The sequence below is a fragment of the Quercus lobata genome, chromosome 3 (genome assembly GCF_001633185.2).
Source record: "Quercus lobata isolate SW786 chromosome 3, ValleyOak3.0 Primary Assembly, whole genome shotgun sequence".
Classification (NCBI taxonomy): Eukaryota; Viridiplantae; Streptophyta; class Magnoliopsida; order Fagales; family Fagaceae; genus Quercus; species Quercus lobata.
In genome coordinates, this window is record NC_044906.1 from 41,501,606 (window position 1) to 41,527,805 (window position 26,200).

Genomic DNA, 26,200 nt, shown 5'->3' on the forward strand with positions numbered 1-26,200 from the left:
TCAAATCTAATTGTTTTTCATTCTTTTTTGCTTCTAATCAATCTGATTGGTTTAGTTTAGTCGCATTGTGCTGCACTAGTTTGGATTTTTATTTGAATGCTTGGACAATGTAATTAGTTTTTGGAAATTAGGGTTTTTAGGTGAACTGGTTGAGTTATCAGATCCATTTTTTGGGGGGTTGGAGGTTGATTATATTTTTCTTCAACCAATTTGATTAGTTTAATGGCATTGTGCTGCAAAAGTTTATTTTTAATATATAATAAATTTAAGTGGTTTCTAATTTTGGAAATTAGGGTTGGTTTATAGGGGAATTGGTTGAATTTATAAGTTCCAATTTTTGGTGTTTGGATTGTGCTGTTTTTGAATGCGTGGCAGTTTTGTTAGTAAAGAATAATTTCATTGTAGATGGTGGTGGTGGTTGTTCATGACGATTTCATGAGGAATGAGGGTTGTGGTTTTGTAGTTTCAGATGTTGAATTGGCTGTAGTGGATTTTTCCCAAGGGGTTTTGGTTCTAGTTTCGCTTATCAAGGAAGAAATTGAGATTGAGATTTCCTCAAGACCAAAACATGAAATTATTTCTTGAAAATCTCATATTATGTCTGAATGTTTCAACTTTTGAGAGCAATGTAGCCATTGTGAATTTTAAGCAAAATTATTTCAGAACATTAACTATAGTTTACATTGATGTCAAGTCCATAGCTGGGTTGGGCCAATGAGCTATAGCTTAATTGGCACTTCCTTCTCCCATACTAATTGGTTGGAGGGTGAGATCATGAGTTTAAGACCCACCAGGTGTGTGTGTAACTTACGAATTGAAAAGAAAAAAAAAAGTCCATATCTCAATTTTTTCCTATGATCATAACTGATATATATTTGGTATTTTCTCAACTAAAGTCCGGATGCTGAAGTTTTGTACAGCGAATGGTTTTGGAATCTTACATATGTTGCTATCTATGCTACATGAAAGCATTGAATAATGGAATTTTTATGAATTGAGTATCTTAAAATTGATAAGAATTCTCTTCCTTAAAGTTAGACTCCCTCGGAATTGAGAGGGAATTACGTAAATTTTCTGGGCACAGCAGTCTTGCTACTCAATTAGATATATCCCTGATTGTTCAGAAAATGACTTGCTCCAGCAATGTAGTTTAGTGTTATTTTCTCATTCTTCCACCCCATCATCCAGCAGTTTTCTGTTCAATGTCCTTGGTAGATTATTAGATAAATGGTGAGTGGCTATCACTTGCTCAAACATTTCAATTATCCGTGCACTATTATGTATTTTGCATTTTAAATTCTAGTAGTTTGTTGTTCAGTGTCCTTTGGCCAATTATTTGTATTTTTGTTGACCTTGTGGGTGCAGGCTGCTGCTGTTGCTCAGACCGCAGCTAAAAGCATTTCAGACATGCAAATTGCAGATGAGGATACTGAATCTTCTAAGGATGAGGAAGAGGCAGAAGACTCGACCAATGAAAAGGAAAGTGAAGATGATAAAGACAAGATACGGAAAGCTGCTTTGGATAAGTTGGAGAAAGCTAGTGACGAGTCAATCTTTGGCCAGGCAAGTCATACATACGAGTGCTGAAAATTTTTGTTTGTATTGCAAACTCTAATCTGATATTGCATTTCCACTGACCGTGTTTATGGTATGCATTCTTTTGCCATCTCAAATATGGGACATGCAATGGTAAATATGTAATCTGTAGCCTTTACTTCTCTGTTGTTTTTTTTTGTTTTATTTCTCTATTCTTTTATACATTACACTAAATGCATCTACAGTTGCTATAGCTGGCATTAATGCAACTTTTTCATGTTTGTCTCTACTCTATTCATATATGAAGAATCATCATTTATTGACATTGCTGTCTAGATTACTCTTGAAAATATGTGGAAGGTATTGATTATGGCAGTGTCACAAAATGCTTATATTGTAGTTTTAGTCTAATTTAGTTACACAGTTTCACCAGAAACGAGTGTTATTTAATTGATATTTTTATCATTCTCATACTTTGTATTCTGTGTCATTAACCATAGATTGTTTTAAAAAATTTCAATATTTTCAGGGTTTGAAGGTTCTTGACAATTCTGTAGAGAATTTGGCTTCTGGAGCATGGCAAGCGTTACGAAGTGCATGGAGAGGGGGTTCAGATTTTGTTCACAAGTATTGTATCTTAGGTTGGATGTGTTTATAATTATACTATTGCTCAATTCTTGCCTTTACTTTTAGATAGAAAATAACAAAGGAGAATATTGCAAGCACATGAGTATTATGTTGTTAGTTTTTGGAGTAAACGTGGTACTTACTGATGCTTGTTTGGTAGAAAGTCGCTTCAATTCCTCCATAAGCTAACTAATATATTAATGTTTTGTTTTGGTACATGGGGCTTCCACTTTTTAAGTTATGGTAATCTAACTTGCATTTTGGATATATATTTCTGCGTTTTTCATAGGGCAGATTTTCACCCCTAATTTTTTTCTTGTGATGGCACTAAGTATGACTTACTCTCTTAGTTAAGAACCCAACAAATCACAAGTGAGTCAACTTTGAGCTTGAGTGAATGCACACACTCAAGCTTACAGGAAGTACAAAGGAACTTTGAGGAGTTTTCCTCACTCAAAACCTACCTTAGCATGATCAGCCACCCAGGCTTACAAACCCACTGAGTTTACAATGTTTTTCCACAGAGTACACTCTGATTTTTCTCATACACACCCCAACAGCCTAATGTTACTGCCCCTCGACTTGCTGCCACATTATGGGAACAAGTCTGTGCTGATAGAGTGTATTCTTTCTATGTTTCATGATTTTTGAAATCTGTGTGTCTGGATATAGCCAATATCTTATGAAGTTTGGTAACGTAAAAAGATATAATTGTTTTGGCTAATTTGGTAAGTAGGTTAGATGTATCTGAAAGAAGAAATATAAGATATTGTGGGAAGCATAACACAATAGTCAGTTTGTGTTAGAAAAAAATTAAATGGCATTCTTTGCTACTTCTATGCCTCTTAAGACAAGTCTGTCGTGATCAGATGCAGTGTTGCTTGCTTCTGTGTCTTTATCCGTGCATTTTGAAGTTGTGAAAATGTAGGATTTAGGGCCTTGTACAATCAGGCTAGAATGTGTTGTATTAGAATTCAAGTTTCTGTGGGGATTCTTTACAGGTATTGAAGTTAGATACATCTCTAGATGTTTTGACTATGTTAGCAATGTTATTAAAAGCGTGTCTAAAAGCAAAGGAGCCCCAGGGTCTAAGTGCTTTGCTTGGCCAAAGTGAAGCTCATTTCAAGAAGTGTGCCTTAGGAATGCTTTTTTGGTGCTTTTTGAAGATGCACAAAGCATGCGTAGACACACCTTTTGATTTTATTGCTAAAAAAGATATTTATTCATAAAATTAATTGCATGATCTTGAAGGAAATGACATGGACCATTGATTTGCTATACATACACCAATCTTAAGGTGTTGTATTATTATTTTTATTTACATGTCAAAAGATGCAGAAAAGGCTAATGTACTATTCCTTCTTATGTTTTTTGGTCTTTGCCTTTTAGATGTATGTTGATTAAACCATATACATCATTTGATCATAACTAGCATGGTTGCATATTTTTATAAAGCACAGGAGAATTATAGAAAATGTAATGTTAAAACTTTTTACAACTAGTTTATTACTATATTGTTCATTGATAATTGTTTTCAATTTACTATATAAAAATATTAAGAAATTGAAATAACTTAAAGTAAAGTTTGAACTTACAAATTATACAATTGCACTAATAATGGGTCAAATATAAAAAAAAATTTGAATTTCAATTTGAATTTTCATCATATGTCATGAATATTTCTAATAGAGGTTATAAGATATTATATCTGAAAAATGTGTGCTTTACTTTAATAAGGCAAGCACTTGCGCTTTGTGCCTAGACTCCAAGAGGCCTATGCGTTTTAAGTATGCTTGATGCGTTTACCAACACTGTTTGTTAGTGCCTTTTACATTCCATACCTTGGGTGTATTTTGGGCATCCCCAGCTCTATTTATTTTCTAATATATTCTATCTATTGGGGAGGTTGGAAGGAAGGAAGGAAAATGGAAAACCCTTGGAGTAGTTCCATTCCATTAGAATTTATGATAGTAAATTCTGCTTAGATTTAAAGGTGCCTTGTTTCTAATATCATTTCATTTTGACAATTTCTGAATTCAGCTCTTTATTTCTTTCACTGGATGATAGTAAATTATGTTCCATTTGATTAGAATTTATGATACTCTCTTGTTATTATGCTCGTCACAACCAGCTGTTTCATTTGTTGATCAAATGAGTTTTATGTTTTATCTTCTTCAGGATTGAGCATTCTGCTGTTAACCTGGCAGAATCTATTCAGCATGGTGGATTACCAGCACCTGGCTCTGTTGCACCGTCAATATTAGAGATTTGCATGAGTGTGATGATCCATACCATGTTGCTTATCAATGTTGCCAAATTGCTTATTCCTTACCTTCACTGTTACAGACTGGGAAAGCTTTTACAGCAAAGGGAATGCAAGTGGTTGAACTTGTAGGCAAGGAGACTATTGATCTACTAATTACTGAAACTGGTATTGAAGTTGAGAAGAATTCAAAAGAAACTGAACAACAAACTGATGAGGATCAGTTGTACGAGGAAGTGACATTTGATCGATGCTTCTACATATATGGAGGTCCAGAACAGTTGGAGGTCATTTTCTTAACTTTGGAGTTGAATTTTGATAGTTAAAACAATAGTATCATTGACATTGTTAAAGTTTAATACTGGCAGGAGCTGGAGGCATTGTCCAACCATCATGGCCTGTTATGTAACCGAAGAAAAGCAAAATTATCATCGGAACAGAGACCTGCATTTGACTACTGCTTAAACAGGTCCAGCAAATTTTTAGTTTGACTACTGAAATGGATGGAAATGGTGTAGAGACAGACAAAGGGAAGAAAGTAGAGACTGGGGCTGAGGGAAGTGATGATGAGATGAAGAAATTACACGACTCAAGTGTTAGCAAGGCTGCTGACATGGCTGTGGGGTAAATTTCTTGTAAAGTTATCATCTTCTCAACAGTTAATGGATGTTGCATGTGATTCTGCACTGGTTTGTTAGTTGTCTTGCTTCAGCTTGCACTTATATATGATTTTTCATTTAGTTCCCATTATCTAATTTCCAAATCTTGTATAGCTGATATGACTGCATGTTGTAATCACTGTTGCTTTATAAAATCCTCTAAGTCTCTTTTTCTTATTACTTATCAAAAAAAAAAAAAACCTCTAAGTCTCTTGTTTATTCTGACTTCTTTTCCCCTCAAGTTCTACATTTTGTGCAAACACAAAGCCAGGATCAAATTATACCAGCTGTAAATCTGTGGATATTTTGATACCAGTAAATGACTTTTTGTGTGATACATTTTGCACTAAGCCCATTTTTAGAATATGTCATTACTCTGTGCCAATTTCCCTTCTCAACTATTAGGTAATTGGAATTGGGAGCTGTCTTGTCCATATTGTACTCAAACTTGAAGTTTCTTTAAAGAAATTTATCTTTGGATTCAGTCTATTTCAACATCACATTCATTTGACATTTGGCATGGATCAACACATACGGGAAACATATAGTTAAATGGTGGAATTGGGGACAGTTGAATGCTTTAGAAATTAGATAGTGCAAGATTGTTAGTTTTAGACTAGCTTTGTAGTGCCAAGAGCCCCCATTCTAACTATCAAATTTATCAAAAAAGAAGAAGCTATTTTTAGTCTAGTGGTTATTCAATCCTCTGTCATACATAAGGGATTTTAGGGTGTGTAGTTTTCTGTCCTGTAGTATTGGTGATACCAGCTGGGTTACTGTTAATGAAATTCTCCATGACCTTGGTAAACACCGTTTTCACTATGCTGCAATTATTGCTTTCAATATTCCAGGTTCACTAATGCATTAGCAGGAGTAGCTGTTAATGATATGATCCAAAGGACTGCTGGCAGAATAGACTCGCTTCACTCAGAGGGAGTTCATGTATGTAGATATTAGGGATTTTATTGGAAACATGTGACCCAAATCTCTTATTTTCAATATGGTTGCTTAATTTTTATTGTTGGTAGTTAAAAATGAAATTATTATTTATATATATATTTTTTGCAGAGACTCTCAGAAATGTGCTGTTTTGCTGTTTCTCAACTGTTGATGCTTGGTAAATCCATTCTTTCTAATGCTAGCAAAGTTCAGGATGAAGTTGCTGATGAGGATATTGCCAAAATTGACTGGCCTGAGGATTCTGTTGAAAAAGCTAAGATAATCAGAACAAAGGCACAGTCAATGACAGGATATGTGGAAGCTGTTTCCAACAGCTTTATTACAGGTTGGTTGTCTAGCACTTCATCTCTTTAGTTGAACTTTATATTTTTTTTATTTTTATTTTTATCAACAGTGCTTACAAATTAAATATAGTCTTTTTTTCCCTGATACAATTTTGTGTTAGTTGGGAAAACTCACCTCTGATCACGTCTAGTCATATCTTGTTATTTCATATAAAGGAAGTGGCACAGTTTATTTATTCAGAAGTTCACTGTCCGAGATAATGAAGTGATTGCAAATAGCCTTTGAATACTTTGTAGAAGTATAATGTCTTATTTTTCATAAAAAAAGGAGGATAATTTCTTCTAAGCCAATTGATTTATTACTAAGTGAAAGGTTTAAAGATTTCAATACTTAAAAAATTAGAAGACCATGAGATGGTTCTGGTCTATTTAACATAATAAAATTTGAATATCAAATATGAGAAGACCATGAATTTGATTCTGGTTTGTTTTAGCATATACATTTGATGGGATGGAAAAGGATCCCCTTCCATTTAAATCCCCCCAATTTTCTCTAATTTTAATCCAGATGTAAGACATTTGACATTTAAAGAATCCAGAGGTCTTAAAGAACCCATGTGAACTACACAAAATCAAATAAATGCTTCATTTGAATAAGGGCGATGTATGTCATGAAGCATTCTTTATAATGAAGCAAGGTGCGGACCTTGATGAACTGAGATACCTATAAACTAACTTTAAGTAAAAACAACATTATTATAACCAAGATTTACTCCTATATATTTTTAATCTTTATATATTTATATTTAATCTGGATTGAGCTCAATCGGTAGTGGCCTATATCAGTAAACCATGGTATTGGAATCTTTCATTCTGGGCCTTCTAGCACATGAACAGCTGAACCTCTTTGATATGTAGTAGCAAAGGGATTACATTTATATACATCCCTTGCCTTTTCATGTTTTCATGTTGTTAGGATCTTTACCTCATTGGCTAATTGCAGGACAATTTTCCATGTACTTTTTTTATCAATCGATTTCTATTTCAATACTTGAAATGAGGTGTATTTTGTATTGGGTTGAAGAGGGTTCAAGCTGAAGTTAAAAGTGCATACCAAACAATTTCGATTGAGCAAAAATTCAAAGCAGTTATGATTTGGGAAGGAAAAAAATTTGTTAAGTTTTCTTACCTTACGTGTTTTAGACTTGTAATAGCCTTATAATGCAATTTTGTAGAATGTGCTAATACGTTTCTGTTAGTTATGCTCTTCAGCATTTGACATTTTAAGGTCAGTAACTTTTCTTCGCTAATGGTTTTATCTTGCACAGAAGAAGAGAATGGAGAAACCCAATCTGGACGAATTGTACCACGTATTTACCAGTCGTGCAGTCAAATTCATCGACTACGGCATGATGGGTGATGGTTCCAAGTCTGAAAACAAAAAAGAATTGAAGACAAGTTGTTTAGGGAATTTCGCAAAGAATTTGGTGAGGAAGAGCCTGGGCGAAGGTGTAATGTTCCCTCCAAATCAACTACTTCCTCTTTTTATTGTAGGTTAAAGCTTAGTCATTGCTTTTCTTATTCTTTTTTATTGCAATATTACTGTCACTCTTTTGATTACAATATTAGAAGACAACAACTGTGGAATTTGGATGAGTATGATCTTGTATACAACAAATACAAATTGTGCAATTTGGATAAGTATCACATATCAGTTAATTATATTGCAGTGACCTCTATTTCGAAGCATACAATATATAGGCAAAGGAGAGTGATTGACCATTATATACATATTACTAATAGATTTGTAAACAAAAATTAAAATTAATAAATAAATTGCCACAAATTGAGAAAAAATGGAACAATTATTTTTATTTTTTTTGATAAGTAAGAAAGATATATATTAAAAGCTACCTCATGAAAACACAAGGCAGAACAGACAATACAGAGAAGGAAACAAACAAAAAAGAGAGACAATGAGATAACTCAAACAAGAAAACAAACGGAGACAACAAAGAGCATATTAATTACAGAGAAGAGAACTACGGAACATAGGGATAGAATCACTAGAGGTGAGTCCCCAACCCCTAGACCAATCAAAAAGAGAGCCACTAAAATAAGCGAGCAACTGGTCATCGGACTTGTCCCTATCCTCAAAAGTACGCCAATTACGCTCCCTCCAAATACACCACAATAGGCACACTGGAAGTAGATAAAAATGGAACAATTATTAGTAAAGAATAGACTAACTTTTACGGGTAAAAACCTAAAATGCGGGGGTTTTTTTTATTTAAATTTTTTTCCTTTAAAGATAAAATTGTAAAATCATGGAGAAAATTGCTTCTAAATAATAGGCAAAATTTTAGGAATAAAAATACCGGGTAAAAATGTAAAAACGTTTTTTTTTCCTCTTCTCTTTAAAGTTATATTTATAAAATCATAGCCAAAATGGCTTCTAAATAATAGGCAAACTTTTAGGAATGAAATTACCTAAACATGGGTTTTGGAAAATTTTTTTTTTTTTGCTTGAAATTGTAAAAAAATTATCAACGCAACGTTCAAGGATCACAATTGATTAACTGAAACAATAAAAGTAATGCATTTATTTTTCACCAAAACTCTATTGGATATTGTTATTCTTAAACATAGCAATTTATCCTTAACAATATTGCACAATCCAAAATCCTGAATCTCAACCGTGGAACATAATAACGAATGTTAAAAAAGAAATGTAAAACACAAAGATAATTTAGGATTCTAAAATCCTAATACATTTTATTTATTTATTTTATTTTCAATGCAATGGGAAACTGTGCTGGTCCAATAGGCCATTAGTAGAGAATCTGAAATCCTAAAATTTAGGATTCGTTTGTGGCTTGAATTGTAAAAAATAAAAAATAAAAATACAAAAATACTACAAAATTTTAGTCTTCCAGATATTGTATCTTAGGTGTTATTTCTTAGGTTATTTCCTTATGTGCAGTACAACTTCCTAGATGAGCGACTTGTCAATTGATTGGATTAGAGGATGTTTTTAATTTTGTAATCTTCATTTCTGTTCGAGATCACTAACATAATTGGTGTATGTGCTACAGTGGCTATTGCTTATTACTTTGTTCGTAACATAATTTTTATCCCATACTTATTGCATTATTATGTAATAACTAAATTCTTTTGATTTTTCTTATTTCATGGAAGACCTATTGCATAAATTTGTTTTAAACTTTATTCCTTTAACTTCCCAAATGCAGGTCCTTTATGGGCTAGAATCTGCAGGTCTGTTATGGGCTGGACTATGCAGGTCCTTTAAATTTTATCAAATTTTTCCTGCTCGATGCATCTTCTGGCGCTCATGCATACGGTGCTAAAGCAAATGCATCTTCTGCATCGAATGTTGACGAGCTTCATCAAGAAATCTCAGTTCGTTCAGCAGTAGTCATAATTCCATTGATTATTGTGTGGACACACACACATATTCCTTGGAGTATTTTCAAGAAAATCCAAAGAGGATGTACAAGAGAAGAAGATGTTGCTAGAAAAGCTACAAGTCAGAATGAATGAAGCAGAAGCAAAGGCCAACAAGCTTAAAGTGTCATTGGAGAATCTATGTGGTATACTAACAAGGTTTTTACATTTCATATTTTGTTTTTATTAGAAATAAATGTGAACAAGTTGACATCTGCTGGGTGTAGAGTGAAAATATGGATTGTAGATTGGTTTGCCCAGCTAACCAATCTACTGGGAGGTCAGTTGAAGAAAATTGATGTTGTTGGGCGCTACCTCATTCAGATTTGGAAGGCCATTGGGATGGATACTGATGGAGGGAAGGTGGAGTTTCTGCGGTCGTCGAACGAGATAAACCGAATCAAGCTCATGAGTACTAGCCTCTTGTGATGGATATAGCACAAAGGAATACGGTTTCAAGGATAAAAACGTGAATTATGGTATGATGATTATTATTATTATTACTTTAATATGCTGGTGATGTAGTCGTTATTTTTACTTCTATTATATTTTGCTGAAGGTGTGGTCACATTATGGGTCGAAGTGATGAGGACGAGTTCACTGCAGCACAAATTTTCTACCCATGCATGCAATGTGCTTATGTGTGGTCTTTATTTGTTTTGCTTACTGGTCATTTACAAACATGTTACCCAGTTTACAACAAGGTCAGGAGAAGATGTCGAAAAGTGATCCACTATCTTCAACTTTTATGGAAGATGACGAGGTAGGGTGCATGTATAGGGGTATCAAATTGCCATATAGGGGGCTACATAGTGTTTTCTTTATTAGTTGCGCATAGCATAATGATACTGGATTATAAACTAGGTTAACCTTAGATTTAGTCTGCCTCCATGTTGTAGGCGAAAGTAAATTTGAAGATAAAGAGAGCACACTGTCCTCCAGATATTGTGGAAGGGAATCCATGCTTGGAGTATGTGAAGTACCTCATTTTACCTTGGTTTAAAAAGTTTGTAGTAGAGCACAGTGCAAAGAATGGTGGTGACAAGTAAGTCATAAGGATTTTATTATGAAAGCTTTACTTATTTTATTTAGTTAATGGTACGACATCTGCCTTTTCACATGCATGTCAACCCTTGCATCTTGTTCAAAGTCCATTCTCCTTAAGAATAGACCTATAGTTGCTTGCGCCATTTTTCCAAAATCATTTTCCATTGGGAATAGTAACTTAAATTGTTTTCTTGCAATGTAAATTTTCTCTACAATCCAAGAGGTTCGAAAGCTTTGAAGAATTGGTTGCTTACTATGAAAGTGGAAAGCTACATCTCGCTGATATTAAACCAGCCTTGGCAAAGGCTTTCAATAAAATACTAGAGGTATGTTGTTTCCTTTTATCCATTTAGCTCTAATTAATGCCTCTTAGGTAGATTGATTCCCCATCACTTTGGGGAGTCATGCCACTACTTTACACATTTTGGATAAATGATGTTCGACTTCTGCAACCCATTACCATGTTGATATGATTAAATTGGTAGGACCTTAATTTCATTGGCCCACATCCTTTAGGGTAAGTTTGGAACTGCCCCATCCAAACATAGGGTGAATTTTTGGACACTATGAGGCTATTGCAAAGTATGCTCAAGGGACCCTATAAATCATCAAATTCCTAAATTTTGTGCTCTACCATCTTTGTTCTGTCTATTTGTAGCGTGTAAGAGAACACTTCAAGCATGACAATAATGCAAAAGATCTTTTGAAAAGGGTTAAGGTATGGTCGATTGGCTTTTAAAATTAATTTCTTTTAATAATGCGTTTTGAAAATGTTAAGAGTGAGAATTAGCAGTTGCACATATAAATCGTGCCTTGAATCAAGCCTTGCTCTAGTGGTCTGAATTAGCAGTTGCACTAGTGGTCAAGCCTTGTTGCAATGACAAGTGCCTTTCACCAAAAGTAGTTGTGGGTTCAACCTTAACCACTGAAAAACCCCACAAATATAACTAAGTTTTGTGCACTTAGTAGTACAACGTTGCAGCCAGTTGTATTCCTTCATTGAGAAACATACTCGTTTTAGGCAAATATTACATTCAATGTTTTGAAAAAAAAAACTATTATGACATACATATTCAAAATTTCAATTGCATTGGGTTTTGATTAGAATTATTGCTTTATTTGTAGGCACAGATATCACTGTTATATCAACCCTCTTGAAGCATTGGAAGGTGAAGAGTCCAGGAAAAGAAGGCAGACCGCTTCTTCATCATGCAGGGCTTGTTCAAGCTTTATCAGATCATGTTCTGCTTTTTCCTACGATAGATATTTCCCATCGTCTGATTGAGCTCTAACATATTATTATGGAAGAAAAATGTCCTCAATGATTGGAATTATTTATAATAAAAACAAAATATGAAATGTAAAAACCTTGTTAGTATACCACATAGATTCTCCAATGACACTTTAAGCTTGTTGGCCTTTGCTTCTGCTTCATTCATTCTGACTTGTAGCTTTTCCAGCAACATCTTCTTCTCTTGTACCTCCTCTATGGATTTTCTAGAAAATACTCCAAGGAATATGTGTGTGTGTCCACACAATAATCAATGGAATTATGACTACTACTGAACGAACTGAGATTTCTTGATGAAGCTCGTCAACATTCGATGCAGAAGATGCATTTGCTTCAGCACCGTATGCATGAGCGCCAGAAGATGCATCGACCAGGGAAAAATTGATAAAGACATAAATAATGTAAGTTGGATTTACATTTGATATCCATCTAAAGTGTGAACCTCCTTCAAATTATCGTACGCTGAAAAGCAAGTGCTTTTCCCATTTCATAATCTCAAACAAGAACTTGCTTCTCAATATCACCCTGGAAGGTTGATTCCTAGACTTGAAGTTGTTACTTGTCATTTTTATGTCTACGCAATAAGCATGCAAAATATATCAGAAACTTTTGTAGTACCAAACATGATTGTTACACATAAGTTGTCATGTGTTTTTTCCATAGTTTTGTTTGTATATATTTTTTGTTTAATGGTAAAACTAATTAGCTTGCATGAATATACAGATATATGTTGTCTCCATAACCATAAGGACATTGGTAAGCTAGGAGTATTTTGCATTTAAAACTGATATTGTTTAGTTCATTTTCACTAGCTGGTCTGGCTAAAGGTTTAATTCTTGCTTTTTGGTTTCAACTTTCTTATAATTCGTTAACGCAACCTTTTTGCAGCTTGGTTTTGTGCTTCTAGCTTTGATATGGGAAGATAAGTTCCCACCTTTCATGCTTCTGATAATCGCAATACTGAATGATGGTATTATTTCAAAGAGGCTCTTGCAAATATTTATTTCTTTTTTCTATTACTTAGCTAGTATTCTTGGCCTCGTTTTCTTTGTAAAGAAACTAAATAGTTTGCAAAAACTATATAATTAATTAAATTGATAAATATATGAATGATAGATTTTTGTTTTTGCATTATATGGGAAATGTGATAAAATTCTGTTTGTGATTTGTATTAGGCACCATCATGACGATTTCAAAGGACTCTCTCAAGCCATCTCCAATGCCTGACAGTTGGAAGTTGAATGGGGGGATTTGAGACCAACATTGTCATTGCCACCTTATCTTGGTTTGGTTACCGTCTTAAAAGGGTGGATAACTTTCTTTTCCGTGCCATTTCTTAGTGTGATTGCAAATTTTGTATAGTGAGAACAATGTATTGAGATGTGGATATTTAAGCCTTGATTGGCAGGAATTTTATGTTTTGTATAGAGAGAACTATGTAGTTGACACATTTTTTGGATCAAAACCTTGTGTCTCATATTATTTGGAGTTAAGATCATTTCACTATATTGTCAAAAGCACTCATTTGGTGTTATGGAGTGGAATAGTTTATTCAATGCAATGCATCTACAGGTTACAATGCACATAAAAATTTTAAAATTTCATAATCGAATATAGAGTATATGTGAATTTAAAATGATCAGTCATATGCAAAGTATCTAAATATAACCTAGCAATAATGCTAGCTGGAAGGCATAACAATATAGGAGCCGGTGATTCCAATTAATTGAAGACTGAGTGCGGCAAAAGCTACTTCCATGAGGAGGACCATTTATGAAACATGTATTTATTATATAATTTAGAGTTAATAGTATTGGCATTGGGGTTTGGGTAACACAGGAGCTCAATCAATTAAAGTTAAAAAGAAAAAGAAAAATAAAAAAATCCCAGTGTACACATCTACTCCACATAAAAGGAGGCCAAGTGGTTAAAAACAAAATTACAAAACATAAACAGAACTTTTTCCCTTCAAAAGTTCTAAAAAGCTAATTTCTAGAGAAGAACAACAATTGTCACCTTTAACAAAATTAAATAAAAAAAATAAAAAATTTTCAATCCTCATAGAACTCGAGTCTATAAGACTCGAGTTCCTCTCTTTAACAAAATTAAATAAATAAAATAAAAAAATTTCAATCCTCATGGAACTAGACTCGAGTTCCTCTCTTTAACAAAATTAAATAAATAAAATAAAAAATTTTAACAAAATTAAATAAAAAAATAAAAAAATTTCAATCCTCATGGAACTCGAGTCTATAACACTCGAGTTCCTCTCTTTAACAAAATTAAATAAATAAAATAAAAAATTTTCCAGGAGAACTCGAGTCTATAAAACTCAAGAATCAAATACTGAAACTCGAGTTTTAGACTCAAGTTCCAGATTTCATTTATTTCTTTGTTTGCTCTGTTTACTCCGAGAGGTCCAATAGGTTGCTCTGTTTTTTCCAGTGGAACTCGAGTTTCATAGACTCGAGTTCCTCGTTTTGCTCTGTTTACTCAGAGAGGTCCAATCTCTGTTTTCTGTCCAGTGGAACTCGAGTTTCATAGCCTCGAGTTCCCCTGGAAAATTTTTTTCCTTCGTTTTGCTCTGTTTACTCAGAGAGGTCCAATAGGGTTGCTCTGTTTTGCTCTGTTTTTTCCAGTGGAACTCGAGTTTCATAGACTCGAGTTCCACTGGAAAATTTTTTTTATTGGTTTTGCTCTGTTTACTCAGAGAGGTCCAGGAGGGTTGCTCTGTTTTCCTCTGTTTTTTCCAGTGGAACTCGAGTTTCATAGACTAGAGTTCTTTGGAAATTTTTTTATTTTTTTTTGTTTTGCTCTGTTTTCCTCTGCTCATTCCAGGAATCATTGACTGGGGATTTTTTTTTTCTTTTTTCCTGGTTATGCAGACAAACCAAAAACTGAAACGTGTGCATGCACCTGGTGAGAAGCAAAGATAGATAAACTACGAATATAATCCATAAACACTCATTTAGAGGCAAAGAAGCTAAGAATGTAAATACACGTAGATTACATCAAACGAAACTACTGAAACTTCTACGCTCTCTGTATGAACATGGTTTTACAATGCAAAATGCAGTTACATCGCAAGAAAAGGCATTCTCAATATCAACATTCTAAACATGCCCAACCACGCATAATTTGCAGTTCTAACCATACTACTGAAATCACAATCTTCGTAGGCATACATTGAATAGAGATTTACAAGCACATTCAACAAAAACCAAAAAGTTCACATAGAGCCAATACAATGTAGTCACTTTTCCTAACATCGGTTGTCCACACAACAAAAACATCGTCCTTGGAAGCATGCCTGAAAAACGTAGAGTAATCACATTAGGAGAAAAGATAGTAAACATTAGGTCAACATGGAATGAACAACAAATATTTAACCGATGCATAAGTATTTGCCATCTACCTACCTAGTGTGGAACATGACTGCTTGTGGAAGCGCCACGGGACTGCGGACATTTTCTGCGGTTATGCCCAGAAGCATGACACAGTCCACATGTCTGCTTGGGCTGACTCTCTATCAAATCTGCATCCTCCCTCCGCCATCCCGGTTCTCGATCCTTATTCCTCACTCCATCCATCTCATTCCTTATTCTCGACTTCACTGGTCGACCTTTGGCCCGCAACAATGCTGGATTAGGCAACCACTTTGGCCCTATGGGATCCCTCCACAAGGCCGGAGACTTAGGAACCACAAATGCATGCTCATAAGTGTTAATGGCATTGTTCAAACCATAACACGGGTGAATATATGTGGTCGAATCAATATTTAAATAGTCACATACTCTGATTGCATGTGAACACGGGATCCCTATGTTTTGCCATTTCCCACAACTGCATGTTCTTTCCTGTAACCGAACTTCATAACTGTGGTTTCCCCCTCCTGCACTACACGTGTTGAGTTGGGTAACTATTTGAAATATCAGCTCTTCATTGCTAAATGGCTTGAGATAATGTTTCTCAGATTTACTCTTATTCTCATCCCACTTGGAGAAGGCATATTTACTCCATTTCTTACCCTCTGAGAACTCAAAAAGGTATTCTTTGCGACGGTCGTGGAAATAACTGACAAGTTTGTTCCAAGTGAACTCAACCAACGCGGCAATAGGAAGGCCCCGTGCACCTTTCAATACACCATTGAAGCACTCTGATATATTGGTTGTCATTGCCCCAAAGCGTCTCCCACCATCATGTGACTGGGTCCACATATCCACAGACTCGCTCATTAGGTATGTGTATGGAAGATAATCTTGATTCTTTTCCTTGCCATCCTTCCCCGTCAACTTCTTCTTATTTCTAATGGCCTCAATTTCCGCCTGCTTAATGGTCTCCATTATGGAGGTAAATTTCACTGCCTGACTAGCATATCCGGCTTTCAACGCCGCTGACTTCAGAGTCGAGTTCTGAAAATGTGTGTTAAAGTTGCTAGCAACATGTCGAAGGCAATATCTATGAAATACCAGTGCTCTTCCATCATCCCTTCTAGGCCAGTTTGCAATGGCATTTTTGATACCGAGATGTCGGTCAGAAATTACGCAAATGCCTTCGTACGGTATCACGCGGCCAATCGCATCTCTGAGGCATTGTAAAAACCACCTCCAACTAGACCCTGACTCAGAATCCACAATAGCAAAGGCAAGAGGGAATACCTTGTTGTTAGCGTCGGTTGCCATTGCAACCAACAACTTTCCCTGATATTTACCATACAGATGGGTCCCATCAATACTGATAACTGGCTTACAATATTTGAATCCATCAATGCTTGGACCGAAAGACCAAAACACATAATTCAAAAATACTGTGTCATCTTCACCGGTGGATGTGGTACGATAGAACACCTGCGTAGTCGGATCCTGATCAATATATGCCATTAGCAACTTCTGCAACCTTTGGTAAGACTCTTCCCAATTCCCAAACATCTTCCCAATCGCCTTTTGTTTCGCATCCCACACCTTGTAGTAAGAAGGCTTTTGTCCCTCATATTTCGACTCTATCATAGATCTAAGATGCTTAATTGGGGTAGTGTGATCCTCACATAACTTCTTAAGGATGTCATCTGCAATAAATTTACAACTCATCATTCTACCATCATTTCGTACCCCAGTCCATATACACGTGTGAGGACCCTTGTACACGGTGACCATCCATAGATTGTGGAACTTGGGCTTCATGACTACGCAGACATACCACGTGCATGACTCATCAACGCATTTCGCACAAAGTTTTGTCGTGGTTGACCTACTGATCATAAAATGTTTGTTTTCCTTTAGGGCACACTCTGTTAATACGCGTTGCACCTCCATTTTATTGGCAAAAGTCAAGCCTTTGCACAAATTCATCCCCTCTCTCCAACTAGACACAAATGGTGTCTCAATATGTGAAGGATCAAATAAATTTTCCCAAGTATTTTCAGAAAATGACAAGGCAGGTGGTGAGTACACAGGGATTGTGTCTGTAATGTTTTGGACACTAACAACATTGTATGCATCAGGTTGACTACCGTCCAATGTCTCATCGTCATCAATGTCCCTCTCAAAGTCCCTAAAGTCCCCTTGTTCAATCATGTCTTCAATCTCATCTCTATCGCCAAAATCTTCACCGTTAATGGCAATATTTTCATCAACATAGTCATCATCCTCATCCTCATCCTCATCCTCATCATCATAATCATCATCATTCTCATCCTCATCCTCATCATCATCATCATCGGCATGAACATCAACATGCTCTACATGTGTAAAATACTGGTATTGAGCATCTGGAACTGTAACTTGTAAACTTGTTTGTGTTTGTTGGATTTCCTCAATACCAACTTCTGCACGTGGCTCCAACTGTATGTACAATTCAATGTTAGTTACTTCAGGTATTCTCTCCAACTTGTCAAACATGATCTTCACATGTTTGTCTGCTTCTATCTCCATGTACTTGTAATTAATCCGATGCTTCAGGATTTCATTTGGCATGCGATAAGTAATGTGTATGTTGTGCACAGCAGGGTTCTTACACAACTCTTCCATAACCATCATCTTCAATTCGTCAAGGGTCTTCAACCTACAATCAATTTGGGTATAATAGGTCTTTATACCCGGCCCTTCAAATGGCAATCCCTTGTTCGCATTGGCATTCTTCAACGGACCACCGTGGTATATGATTATATCAATTTCAGGCATTGTGAACCTGTTACAGTCAAGTTACTATGTTAGTTAACAAACATTTTCAAGTTTCCTAATCTGAAACAAACTTTTTAGTAGGTCTTTAACTTTCTAATAAAAAGATGCGGCCAAGAAACTTTTATAAGTTGCTTTTCATCATACATACAAACTGAACATTTTTTCGTGCCATTTCTTAGTGTACTACGACTATATTTAACAATTGAACATATACAAATCCATCTATCCTTCCTATATACAAGAGGCTAATTACAGCAACATGGTATGAGAGGTAAACACATGTAAAGCAAAAGATAATTGCAAACGCAATTTTTTTTAACACATACAAAATTGCAAAAGATAATGGGGGACTAAATAATTGCAAAAGCCCCTTCAAAAATGAATAAGAGAACCTCTGCTCCATAATATTTTGTTCACACATACACATCTATATTAACCTGTACTAATCTATACTAACCTATACACATCTATACACATCTAACCTATATTAACCTGTACTAGCCTATACACATCTATATTAACCTATACACATCTAAACTCAATCTGCTACACCACTATAAAAAGTTTTAGGGACTTTAGAGGTTTCACTGGAAAAAACAAAATGTAAACGTCCACATGATTTACCTATAACAAAATCAATGGTTCTTAAGTTTGCATCTTGTATAGAGGCAGACAATTCCTAAATAAAGGAACTGTCATGTTCTAGTGCTACGTTTACCATTTACAAAACTAAAAAGGGGCAACTCAAGCAGTTAAAATTACATTAATGTCTCTAGCACCATGTTAGAAAGCAAAATGAAGGAAATATTAGGCAGCCCTTAAAGTACTTCTTAGTAACTACACAAATAATCCTCTCCAAGTTATTTTTTTACTATATTCTGAGATGCTCACAATTTCCAGGCATGGCAAACAACACAGTCAACTCCAAAGCAAGACTTACATCCCAGCATCCACACTTAAATCCCCTGAGATATCTGCATACTCATGTCCTGCTAGTCTTTTGTATGCATTATTTATTGTTTGAAGTTTTGTAACTTCAACAATTACTATAACCATGTGCCCATTTTATGTCTTTTAACAATAAATTCAAACAATCCACTAGCTCCTTCAAGATAAAGTGGTGACTCCACAATCAAGCAACACTCCACATATCAGATAACAAGGGAAACGTACATTGCTATGAATCTTTCATAAAATTTTCTAACCTACAAGAATTTGGTGAATCTAATTCATGAAAGATTCATTCTCTTTAAAATTGGCAGATTTGATCAAGAAGAATTAATGCAGGGAAACACCTCAAAAAGAATAAAGTCAATGAGAACAGAATTTTTTTTATTCCACCAAAATGGCTAATGCAAAAACATATTTTTATCAAGATGGTTAAGATTAATCACATGAATTAGTAATAAATCAAAGAAAATATAACAAATAATATATAGCTCAAATGACATGCAAGCCAATAAAAACACGGAATTGAAATCAACAACAGTGGGATACTACAAGAAGAACATCTTATATTAGGAAAATACATGGAGCCATTGGAAAACCCATAAAGTCATTGGGAAGTTCTCTTAGTGGCAAAACCCATACACAACTAATACCCAACTACAATAACAATCAAATCAAAAAACCCATACCTGAAATATGAAATTCTTGAGAGGGAAGAGCAGTGAGAGAGGCAATGTGGTGAGTGAGAGTGAGAGTTAGTGAGGCTGAGTATGGGTGAGAGTTAGTAAGGCTGAGTGTATGGGTGAGAGTTGAGGATGCTCTGTTTTTGGGTGAGAGTTTGAAGATACTGAGTGTGGACTGAATAATATAGTCCAAGGAACACGTTCTGAAAACTACTGCTATCTGTTTTTGAGTGTGGACGGAATGAACTAGTGAAATAGTTCCACCAGAACTCGAGTCTATAAGACTCGAGTTCTGTTCAAAGTTTTTAGAACACCGTTTGGATAAGTAAATCTCGAGTCTTATAGACTCGGTTTGTGCCAGGAAAAACTCGAGTCTATAAGACTCGAGATCTGTTGAAATTATTTATTCCTCTAATTGAATCTCGAGTCTTATAGACTCGGTTTGTGCCAGGCAAAACTCGAGTCTTAAAGACTCGAGATCCGCGTGGCAATTTTTGCCACCTCAGCAATGCAGAACAAATGGAAAGCGAGTGTATAAGAGTCGGTTTTTAAGTTGAATCTCGAGTTTCAAAAACTCGAGATGTTAGTTTTCTTAATTGTTTGAAAACGTGCGTAACTTACTATTTTGAATGGCTGAAGGAATCTGATATGCACAATACCTCCTTATAGAAGTATTGGAAAGTTTAAAAAACCCAGACCCACATTTAAGTGCAGGACTGAAGAAGAAAGTTTCGAACGCAGCTAAAATTTGAGCTTCCTCCATAACTGCTCTAAATTTCTGTTATCTTCTTCTTCCTTTGTTTTTTTTTTTTTTTTTTCAAATCATTTGGTAGCTTCATAGCAGATTTGATTTGAACTTCTTCAGGCGATCAGTGATGGAAACATGCTGTGCTGATGGGTTTGTTAGTTTCAATTTTTTTTTTTTTTTTTTGGCTAAAAACTAGTACCGGCTGAAATTTACATTTTGGCCGAAATTGACTGGAACCGGTTGGAATGGCCGGAATGACCCGAAACTGGCCGGAATTGGACCCGAAGTGGAATGGGTGGTATTACCGTTCCGGATTACATCCCGGTACGAAATATTCTGGCCATTCCGACCGGAACGGAACAGATTTAATAACATTGATACATATATCCATATATATACTTATACGTATTCACATATAATATATATATATATATATATATATATGGCAAAATAATGATTTGTTCTTATTAAAAGTAATGTGCGTAGTAACCAAAGAAAAAATTAAAGCTTTAGTAGAAATATTCATGGGTAAAGAGTATTCACAACAGGATGTTGACTAAAAAGATCTCAATCCCAACTCACACAACCTTATTACCAAATAAGGCTATAAAGTTATGTGGTTTGAAATATGAGTTAGAGTAGTCATTATTTGGAGATTACAAAGAGTGCAGTTTGGTGTTTTTTGAGGGAGGGAAAGGATTTCTAGTTATGCGTGCTAATTCTACCGTGTATTCTCTACTTTCTTCCTTCTCTCAAATATCACGTTCTTTCTCTCTTCTCTCTTCTTTCATTTTTAACTCACTATTCAGATTTCCTTCATATGTTTTTCCTTGGTTTCTGTGGTATTCCTCCTACAGTGCTTGTTGTTCCCATATTCATGGGTACTGTTCCTTTTATACCCAAGATCAAGCCTAGATGGTTTTCCTTCTTTACCCTTATTTTCACCAACTATTTTGTCTGTTGTAGGCATTCAACCAACACCTACAACATACTGGCCATTATCTTTTGACCATGTACTAGTAGGTTCAATCCCACTAGGGAGTTTCAACCTCTCATGACAAATGGTCTCCCTATTTTGGGGTAAGGCCAATTTGCAGTGGTGCCACCTCACACCTCTTTTCCAAAAACAGTAAAGTTCTCCATTAATTCTCTTTGTCTGCACTCTCTAGCAAGCATCAGATGATTCTCACTTACCTTCATCCTATTTTTGGTAATGATACTTTCCCAACAAAGCATATTCCCAAAAGTGGTCTCGGTAGGATACCAAATCTAGGTCCTTTCCCTCGTCCACCAAACCACACCCTTTGTTTCTCTTTAGCCGTGGGCCTTGCCTCTCCTACATCGGCTGAGTTGCAGGATGACGAAGCCCCCAGCTTTGCTACGCTTGTCTCTTCTTTTGGTTTGGCTTTTTTCTCTTTCACGTGTTTCCTGCTACTATGACTTTGTCTTATTTCTGCCACTATGACTTGGCATTATTTCACCATGTTTGCCTTGTAGACTTTGGAGTTCATCCTTATCACTTTTTATTGCATCTCCGTAGGATGGGTTTGACTTCTATCCTTTTATACAAAAGGATTTGGGCCTTTATGGGTCAAATACTCTTTATTGGATCAAAAGGGTCTTGGAACCAATTTACCTTAGTCTACCAAAGTCATTCTGTAGAAGAAATCTGTATTTTGTAGAAGATTTTTATTCTGCAACATATTTGTATTCTGCTGCAGATCACTTTCTCTTGCATTTCTTTCTCAGCCTAGGCTAAGTCTAGGTTTTTGTTTCTTGGTCTTCTTGGTGGGCCTTTGGGCCTTGTTTTCCATTGGGCTTTCCTCCTTATGGGTTTTTGGGTACGAATTTGCAAAAACGAGTATCAACACCCCAAAAGCAATGAAATGAAGATTCGAAGTATTGAATTTCTTTTCTTTCTCAACAACCAAATGAGGTTTTTAATAAACATAATAGAGTGTGGGAAATAGGAATGAGAGAGAAATGGTTTACGAAGTAAATGTGGGCTTTTGATGGTTCAAAATTTGTGGAGAAAAAAATATGCTTTTTGTGCTTTAGCAGTGAACTATGAGAGACTAGGGAGCTATCTAATATGAGGCTATGAATTAAAGAAAATTTAGATTTTGAGTTTTTTGGGTTTTTCAGCTCTAAATGAAATTTCAATTTTTATGGTGTACTTAACTTTGATATGTTGCTACTGCATATGTTGCTACTGCTTGCTAGTATGTGAAGGGTGAATGAATAGACGTGTGAAAATGAAAGAGGAGGGGAGGTAATTTAGAGCACACAAACGGTGTGTAGTGTTTAGGGACTACATTGGTTAGTTCTAAATTGTTATGATTGTGCTTGGCATTACTCCAAACTTCAAGGGTGTTTAATGGATTTTATCCAAAAGCGTAATTAATACATGTTAAAATTAAAAAGTATAATTCATAATTTAATAAAAATTTTAAAAATAATTGAAAATGAGGATTTCTTTTGGGGGAATGGGGACTAGTGGGGGTGTTTAGGTGCAGAGAGGATTGAGAGAGAGTGCTGATGCAAGCTTAAGGCGCGTGAGGATTCGATTGCAAATGCGGTTCCATGATTTGCTGCTGTACACAGTTGATGCGGAGGTTAAGCCAGGTAACCTCGCCTAGAATGTTCTGCAATATGTCTTGGTTAATTAGAGACCCCAACCCCTCCACCTCCAATAATGGCAGTACCGGTACCAAAAGTGGAAGGGTGAATGAATAGAAGTATGACAACTAAAATTTTCAAGTAAAGCACCAAAAGTGGTGGCTCAGCCACTGGAGTCGTTGGTCCCAGCGGCTTCGACGATCGGATTGTCGCTAGAGCCATCTCTACAATGATTGGACCACTAGCACCGGTTGTCAGAGAACAGCGTCTCCGTCCATTAGATTTCTAACACTAGCGGTCGGAATGACAACTTCAGTTTTTGGACCTTCAACACCAATATTCGAAATGGTGTCTTTGGTGATAGGACCACCAACACTGGTTGTCGGAGTAGTGGCTTGGCACCAGTCGTAGAAGCGATGGCTTTGATTATCGCCAGAGCAGCAGCTCCAACCACCGAATCATCAGCACCGGTCACCAGATCGAGCGGTGGCTCTAGCCACCAAATTGTTGGCCTTGGCTACCCAGCCCACCAAACTAGTGACCTGCCACCAGAATAGAGAAGCCACCATGTATTTTTTAAAAATATTTTACTAAGAATTTGGTGCCACCAAGTCAAGCGGACAGTTTTGGTTATAAAATGTAGAAGATAGTTGCACTTTGCATGTAGTGCTCAAAAGGAGCAACATGAGCACAATGGTCGCAGTGCTTGCGTGGGAAATGAAAGAATTTCTCATTGGACTAATTAGATTTGACGAAAAGAGAAAGCTGCTACTTATGCTAAGTTTCAACTTAAAGAAAGTATTCATCCAAAAAAAAAAAAAAAAACTTAAAGAAAGTAAGTGCAATGGAATGAAGATGGTGGAGAAAGCTTACCAATTTATAGAGAAGTATATATGGTACATTAATTAGGGTCACTATTAATTAATTTTCTGCGATAACACGTGTGGAAGCATCAGCTTCAAAGTAGTATGTGACCAATTCTCCTTTGATTGGCGTAGAGGTTCAACCTAATATACTTAGAAAACTCCTGCATATATTTAATTTAAAATATGGAAAAGTTAAATGAGTAAGACTTAGGTATCGTATTTAGGTGTTGTTTCTTAGGTTCCTCTTTTAAAATTCTGCTATGTGGTTTTTTTCTTATTAATGAAAGTATATTTTTTAAGTTAAATAAATATGTGACAAAATCTTAAGAAAGAGACCTAAAAAAAAATAACACCTAAAATAGTTTATATAAGTTTTGTCAAAGTCGAATATATATAAAATTGTCAACTCTGAAAGGTCTACTGGATACTAGGTCTTAAGCCGATTGTAATAAATGAGCAACCCAAATTGTCGTTTATGCGATTATTATTTATTTGGTCCTACATTTGTACCACGGATGATCTGTATCTGCATGGTAAGAGCGGTGTTACTGTTATTACTTATTACATTGACAAAGTCAAGCACGAAATTTACTTATGCGCCTGCCAAATTGTCATTACCCCGAAATTGCCCTCATGGTCAGACAAGAGTGAATGAAAATTCCAAAAATAAAATGTTGTCACCAGTTAAATAAATAAAATAAAAAGAGAAAAACTTTACATAATAAACTTAATTAACCCACCCAAATACCCGTTGTTAAACTTTGTTGGGTAATTTATACCTTAGTTATATATTATGCAACCATTTTAATCAATTGAGTCCAATTATGCCAATTTCGTTAATTTTAACCAAATAAAATAGATTAATCATATGGTACATGGTGTCGCTGATTGCATATAAGTCAATCAGAATCAGACAGCAATAAAGTGATGAAGAAGTAGAAAATCCAAGGAATACTATCTGAGTAAATTAACCATTAGAGAAAACATAATGGTAGCGGCCAACAAGTGACCCATTAGCTTGAGTACCGAACTCGATTACCTAAAAAAGAATACAAGGTTTAGTCGCTAGCTTATCAAAGCATGATGCGTGTCGTGGTCATAAAAAAAACCCCTAAACAGAAGTTAATTTACTTTTATCTATTAATGTTTCCAAAACATAAGAGGGAAGAGGGAAGAACATGGGCTTTAGCATCAGTACTGAAGCCACCACTGAAGGGACAAAGTACTGATTTTAAAGTGAAAGCATAATGTTGCTTTGATGTCAATTATTTCATTCAGAAATCATGGTTTGTGGTTTTCTAGAGGAACATCAACATACCAAAGAATCTGGAATGCACTACTGCACATGTTTGGAAAGGCGTTCATCAAGGAAATTCTCTGCACAAATGTGTGGAATTCTAGTTGTGAATCCTATTTTGAAAGAAAATTATTAGATATTTTTAGAGGGCAACAAAATGACGAATAAGTCAGTTCCTTAGTGTGAATGTAGCCTGGGTTTATGACAATCTTTAGGTGCTTTGATGGAGGCGCTAGAGGAGTCTTGAAACGACTCCCTCCACAGCCACGTGCTGCACCTCTTTTCTCATGAGGGGGTATAGTTATATCGAGGGATTTTCAGAAATAAAAATAGTAAATGAGAAGAAATTTTTGGTTATATTTTGAGAGATAACTGGGACCTCTCTAACAAGCAAAGCTTGCTTTTCACTAAAATATTCTGATATCTATGTAGTATTTATTGTTCATAAAAGGCCTTATATAGGCTTACAAGTTACAACTGAACATAAAAACAAACCAACACCTATAAGATAGAAACAATTCCTACAATTGCTATCCTACTTAATAACAAATACTTTGAAATATATTGAAATATTAGATAACAACCAATAGCTAAGATAAAGATAACTCCTAAGCAATTCAAACACCACATAACTTATTAGCTTGAAACCGTCCTCTCTTGTCATAACAAGTCTCATTTGTGAGGCTTGAACTCAGTTGGTTCCTTTGTACAAGTGATTGGTGATTGCC

The 26,200-nt window shown here is 35.5% G+C and overlaps 2 pseudogenes; both read left to right on the plus strand.

Moving 5' to 3' along the window:
• The first annotated feature begins 405 nt into the window (after positions 1–405).
• LOC115980898 lies at positions 406–6,399 on the plus strand (annotated as a pseudogene).
• A 3,483-nt stretch (positions 6,400–9,882) lies between these two features.
• LOC115980899 lies at positions 9,883–13,387 on the plus strand (annotated as a pseudogene).
• The last annotated feature ends 12,813 nt before the right edge of the window (positions 13,388–26,200 follow it).